Source organism: Manacus candei, unplaced genomic scaffold (genome assembly GCF_025592945.1).
Source record: "Manacus candei isolate 608988 ecotype Guabito, Panama unplaced genomic scaffold, ASM2559294v1 h1tg000137l, whole genome shotgun sequence".
Taxonomy (NCBI): Eukaryota; Metazoa; Chordata; class Aves; order Passeriformes; family Pipridae; genus Manacus; species Manacus candei.
In genome coordinates, this window is record NW_026138185.1 from 543,370 (window position 1) to 550,276 (window position 6,907).

Consider the following 6,907-nt stretch of genomic DNA (forward strand, 5'->3'; position numbering starts at 1 on the left):
CACGGACCATGCCTCGAGCCTCCAACATCTCGAGGGTTGCAGTCTCTCTTCTAAGGTTAGGGAACAGGCTTTGGGCATAGCTTGCAGTTACTGTGTGGACCAATTGTCAGAGACTGAAATGGTTAATGATTTATGCATTCTAGGAGACTTTTCAGGCTTTTGACTTGCATGATACCTCTGATGAGCAGTCGGGCCCCTCCCTCCCTCCAGTGCTGACGGTGTGAAGCCCTGCAAAGGCAAGAGCTGAGCTTACAGGTTTTTGACTGTTGATATATCTGATGAGGAATCAGGCCCCTCCCTCCCTCTGCTATGAGATGTTGGGGTTAGGGTTAGGGTTAAGGTTAGCAAGGGTTAGGGTTTAGGTTTTAGGGTTTACGGTTTGCGTTCCTGGAATGGGGTAAACGCACGATAGTTATATCGCGCATTGAGACAGATTCTGACTAACCCTAACCCTAACCCCAACCCTAACCCCTAACCCTTACCCTAACCCTAACCTTAACCCTAACCCGAACCCTAACCCTAACCCTAACTCTAACCCTAACCCTAAACCCTAACCCCAACCCTAACCCTTATCCTAACCCTAACCCTAACCCTAACCCTAGTAACTTGCAGTCTCTTTTTTAAGGTTAAGGTTAGGGAACAGGGTTTGCACATAGCTTGCATTCACTTTTTTAGGATTAGGGTCAGGGAATCGGGTTTGCACATAGCAACACTAACCCTAAAAAAGAGACTGCAAGCTATGCGCAAACCCCGTTCCCTAACCCTAAAAAAACCCCTAACCCTAACCCTAACCCTAACCCTAACTCTAACCCTAACCCTAAACCCTAACCCCAACCCTAACCCTAACCCTAACCCTAACCCTGATTCTAAGTCTGAGGAGAGACAGAAACCAGGAGACTTTGAAGTTCAACTGATGTTTCTACAGTCTCTCAGCTTTCCTCACATTAATGAAAATTGGCTCATTGAGGATAATGAGGATGCAGCTTCTGCTATGGGGAATTCTAAGCATTCTGGGGTCGGTAAGACAACCTGGTAAGTAACACTTGAGTGAATGGGGGGTTGTCTTGGGGGCTTGTTTCCCTTCTCTTTTCTGTCTCTTGGTTTCTCATTTTGTTTGCTACTTTCTTTGGAATAAATGTTGTTTTGTTCAGCTTTCAACTGTGTACTGGTTTCAGTTTTGGCAATCTCCCTGCTGCCACGGTCCAGGGGGATGGGAAATAGGACTGAGCACTGCAATAACGGTTCTTGGCACAGTTGAGGGTTCGTGCAGCAATGCCACTTTATTCAGGGACAACAGGGGTTTAAATAAGGGGTTTAAAGTCTGAGAGGAGGATTCTGAACTGGGGAGGAGCATGGGACTGACAACTCAGGGAAAAGTGTGATAGGAAGACAGGGAAAAGGTGGGTGGAACTTCGGAGTTCCTCTTTACCTCTTTACTCCTGACGGGGTACTGCGATCCCCCTACACCGCTGACTCTGATGTCAGTGGTCTGGGCTGGCCAGCCATACGACCAGTGCTTGGAGGCAATTATGGTGACATCCGCCCCCATGTCGAGTAACCCTTCCACCTTGACTTTCTGAGGGTGCCTAGGTTGAGAAAAGTAGATGAGACATGTTAGAAGAGGGCGAGAGGTCTTCACCGAGGTTGTCCAGTGGACTTCCCTCAGTGATCCCTCCCTCCGCTCCTCATCTGGGGACACCACGCAGAGCAGCTCATTGGTGGAGACCATCTTCGCCACGGGGAAGCGGTCCTCCAACTGCACGGGAGGGAGATGCACAGTTAGGCATATAGCTATATTTGTGTTCGTTAGTCCCGTCAGGAGAGTAGGCACTACAATTATTCCCTTAGCCACTGCTGAAAAGTGCGATATCATGAGGTAAGTCTTATCTGGATCGACCGGGGCAGATGGTCTAACCCTGACCTGCTCATAGGAGCTTAGGTGAGTAGACGGGTGAGTAACGGAAAGGATTATCCAATTTAGGGGAACACACTGGTTTTTAACTGAGATAGGGTCTGCTGAATTTAAAGGATCACACTGAACGGGAATGAGGTCTGTCGGAGGCTCTTGGGTAATGGGGTAGCTGGGCGCGGTGTTGGGCGCAGGATGGAGCGGAGAGCAGGGGTTATTTGTGTCGTCGCGCCCCCCTGGGCGCTCTGCTCCCCGTTTCCCTGATGTTCACAGGAGCAAGGGCGAAGATCGGGCAAAGATTGGAAGGTTACCCTTTTCCTCAGCTCTGGGGACCTCCTGGGGGGAAGGGGCTCACCATTGATATTGGTCATTGACCTACAACTAGAAGACCAATGGCGGCCCTTCCCACACCTCCCACATAGGGTCTTAGGCAAATTTGGTTCGGGGACTAACTTAGGACAATGTTTTTTGAAGTGTCCCTTTTCACCACAATTGAAACATGATTGGGGACCCATGAAAGTGGCAGCCAATAGACGCGCTTTATGGGAATTGGAACCTATATTTTTACAAGCGTCTATCATTTCGAGTAGGGAGGGATCCTTTAACATCTTCAAAGCTTTCTGACAGTCCTCATTTGCCTTTTTGATAACCAATTTATTGAATAAAATTTCCTGGCTCTCTTTTTGGTGGACCTGCCTGCTGATTGCCTCTTTTAGCCTGGTTATGAATTCTACAAAAGGTTCTTTTGGGCCTTGGTTAATAAGTGTGAAAGAAGGCGTCCGCACATAGGCATCTGTCACCCTTTTCACGGCCTCTAATGCCAATTCTTTAGTCGCTTCTAAAAATTTGGGGTCAATTCGAGCTTGATCCCCCCTACTAGAATAGTTCCCCTCCCCGTAGAGCATGTCTATTGCCTGCTGAATTGGGATTCCCCTTCTTTCCATTTTGTCATTGACATATGCAGTGATTAATTTTTTCCATTCTGCCTCAAATACTGAGGACTGTACTGTTGTAAAGAGTCCTCCTATCACTGCTCTTATGTTGTAACGTATCAGCTTATAGGCCAGGAAGAAGGATTCTAGCAACTCGATGGTGAAGGGTGCCCCCAACCCATACTCGACGATGACCTTTTTCATATCTTTTAGCATGTCGTTACGAGGGAAGAATGAGACGCTCAATATGAGAATCAGCAAGCTTCGTTTATTGATCATTGCTAACAGTTTAATATATGCTTTATAATTAGTTCATACATATTGCAAAAGCTAAGCTCATTATTGGTTCTGCTTAAATGTTGATCTCACCTCTTACTCATTTCTTTGTTGACACAGGTGGTACTCAGTTGCTTTTTGTTTTGCTAATCACAATGTCCTGTTTACCAGTTAGCTAACAGGGTACAAGGGCACTGTAACCTCGCTATCTAAGATGTTCCCACTGCCTAGGCAAGCCGTGTTCTATAGCCAATTCCCTACAACCACTCTGGGGCCCTTCCTTCCTCTACATAGATGGGAAATGCTTTTAGGAATTCAGTGTCTTTAGCGCTAGCAGCCTCCTCCCTGAAGGCTCTCCAGATATCTGGTAGCTTAAGCTGCCATTCAGGGGAGTGCTGCATTAAGTCTATGTCCGGTTCAGGGTGGTGGCAGGCGGGGTAGGCCTCGGTGGTGTGAGGCCTATGGGCGCAGCCATCTTGCCGGAAGGAGGCCCTGACCTTCGCCTTGACCCTGTCCTTTGCCACCCTTCCGCCCCTTGAAGGTGATGTATCCGGGAAGGAGGTGGGGCTGGAGGAAGTGGGTGTGCTCGTGGGCATGCTGGGGGAGGGATCTCTGATGCAATCAGGTGGAGGCGGAGGCGGCCTGGAGGGTGGTGCTAAGGGAACCCGCCTCCTCCTTTCCTGCGCTGATTTTTCCCGCGGTGTCCCTTCCCGCCTTTTCTCCGCGTGGTCCCTGGGTCTCTCCTCCTCGACGCCATTTTGAATTCGGCGCGATGGTTTCTTCCCCCTCCCTCCATATTGTGTGTCTGTCTGCTCAGTGTCCGTCTCTGTCTGCTCAGTGTCCCTCTCTGTCCGCTCAGTGTCTGTCTTGGGGAGGCTGATATTCTTGTTCATCATCTGGTGCTGTAGCACCATCAGAACTAACCTCCATGTGATGAGTGCCTCTTTAGCTATACGGTCCCCCTTATCGCTGTCCCGCCAGAGGCTGTAGCCTATGGCTTGCCACTGCTCTACGCTGGTGTCCTCGGCAAGCTGGTGACCCTTGTGGTCGAGCCATCTGGCGAGTGATTTTGCCAATTTTTTATCTAAGGGGTGACTGTGTTCTATTACAAAGTCTTTTAGGCGCCTGTATACAAATTTTTGGGAGGTTGAGAGTGTGAGTCCCATGTTGATGTTAGTCGGGTCTCAACAACAGTCTCTTGATGGAAAGTCCTCCCTTTGGTGTTCTGCCGGGCTGTGGGTGTTAGGGTAGGGTGAGGAATGTCCTCAGCAGTTCACCTGTCTGGTGCGTCGACCCGTGCAGCTACCGCTGAGCCCACAGCTGTCCGTTCTGCTGAGGAGGACCGGCGGGGACGATCGCCTCTCCTCGCGTCGCCTGAACCCAGGTGAGGACACAGGAGTTCTCTCAATATGAGAGTCCTCAACTGTGCCCCATATTGGGCGCCACTTGCCATGGTCCGGGGGGATGGGAAATGGGACCGAGCACTGCAATAACGGTTCTTGGTACAGTCGAGGGTTTGTGCAGCAATGCCACTTTATTCAGGGACAACAGGGTTTTAAATAAGGTAAGTCTGAGGGGAGGATTCAGAACTGGGGAGGAGCATGGAACTGACAACTCAGGGAAAAGTGTGATAGGGAGACAGGGAAAAGGCGGGTGGAACTTCGGAGTCTCCAGGAGAAAGGGCCAATGGGAGCTCTCTTTGCACTGCAGCGAACTGTAGCCAATCAGTGGCAGAGGAGCGGGAAAGCAGGGGAGGACAGGGTGACAAACAACTTTGGGCAGGAAAATCTGAGGGAGAAAGGGGAACAATATGGAGGTATAACAAACTTCATAAAAATTCAACAGTAAACTGGGGTACATAAAACTCCATGACAATACAGCAATAAACTGGGGTAAAACTGGGGAACAACTGTCAGTCCGGTGGATAAATTGTCCAGTGTATAAAAGTCCATCTAGTTCCCATAGATGCTTCTCCATGCCACATATCTTTCCCAATTGGTTTTTTCTTCCACCACACCCTGCTACATGCAAACATAACAAACGACAGCATCAGCAGATGTCTTTCCATTCCTCTTTCCCTTCCCATTCTCCGTTCCTCTTCCCTTCCCATTCCCACAGCCAACACACTATTTCACTTCTCACTTTAACAAAGCTCTTTTCTCCTTCAGACCCCTCAAAGGTGCCAAGGCCACATAGGAGGCCACACACAAACAGTACTCCTCTTCCCACTTGACTACACCTTCTCCCTCACTGTTCTACAGGGAACACCAGGAATCTGCTCGCAGAGGCCTCTCGTTTCCCATCAGTAGCTCAGCACAAGGAGTTAAAGGAGCTCAAGCCTTAGGCCACAAGAGCTGACAGCGAGGAAACTTTGGGAGCAAACTAATGCTGCTAACACGGACCCAGCTGAATCCAGCACACAATCACAGAATCCAAGAGTCCTTCAGCTTGGAAAAGACCTCCAAGCTCACTGAGTCTTGTGCAGCCCCTCCCCGACCGCCTGCAGGGACTGGATGATGCTTTGCACAAGCACCAAAAGGAATGTTGTGAAAGCCATGGCCTGCAGGAGGACACAGAGAAGGGCTTGGTTGGGGCTGGAAAGGAGGGAGCTGGCGCTGGGGGAGTGGGGATGGAGCCTCGGGGATGTGGCGCAGCAAGGACAGGGGCCCAGGCAGCTGGCAGGCGGCAAGGCCTCACCCCCTGCCCCAGCAGCAGCACCGGGCCCTGCCCAAGGCGCTCCTGCCAGGGGCTGGGCCATGCAGGCAGGGGCAGAAGCCAATCCCTGGGGCGGCCTTGCTACCCTGACCCTCGTCTGGCCCAACCTCTCCCTGTGTGCGTGCTCCCTACAGCACAGGTTGCACTGGGCAGCATCCCCTGATGGGCCCTGCAGAGCTGCCCCACGGGGACACTTCCCTTTTATGTCACAGGTGCCACAGCCTGTCCCAGCCAGCCCTGCCCATTGTCCCCACCCCGGCTCAGTGACTCACAGTGGCCCCTGGCAACCAAAGAACCAAAGCCCCACACCCCCAGAGTGCAGCCCTACCCATGTGCAAGGGGCCCCCAAAGGGTTCCCTGCACAAAGCAGCCCCTCCAAATCCTTGTCAGATAGAAAACTGGGGGACATGACCCTTGGATGCTTTTAGTACAGAGATACAAGCTTTTCTTGAATAATGGAGGGGGTCACTTTTTTATTATTAATATTTACAGTTATCCATTTGGGGACAGGATGTCCTACAGGCTAATGTGGTGTCACATTTGGAGTGAAAAGTACTTTTCAAAGAAACCCAGGGTGCATGGGTGATGCAGAGGAAGCTGCCAAGTCACCCAATGTGAAGCTCAACACTGCTTTGCAACAGCACTGCCCTTTCACACACATCTTTGGCAAAGACAAAGATGTCAGGGTTTAGTTTCTAAATCAGTAACACTTGACAAGACCTCTTTATGAACTGACAGCAAGAGAACTTAGGAGCAGCTTAGGGTTGACAAGTGTAGGAGCCAAGAAGAGAAGGGCTGATGGGTATGTCATGAACACTGACAGCTGGATGGTCGTGGAGCTGACCAAGGACTGCCAGATACAAAAGACATCACCTGCTGGACTTGGCCCAAACACCAGCCCCCTCCTCTCCCTTCTCAACCACTCAACCACAGCCTGCACACACCCACACCTGCCAGGGCCAACTGGCTGTTTCTCTTCTCTTTTCTGCCTGGGGGCGAAGGAAGAAGGACAGGGGGGGCATTTGCCTTCGGGCCAGAGGGAAGGGGAAGGAGATCCACCCAAATCTATTCCTGG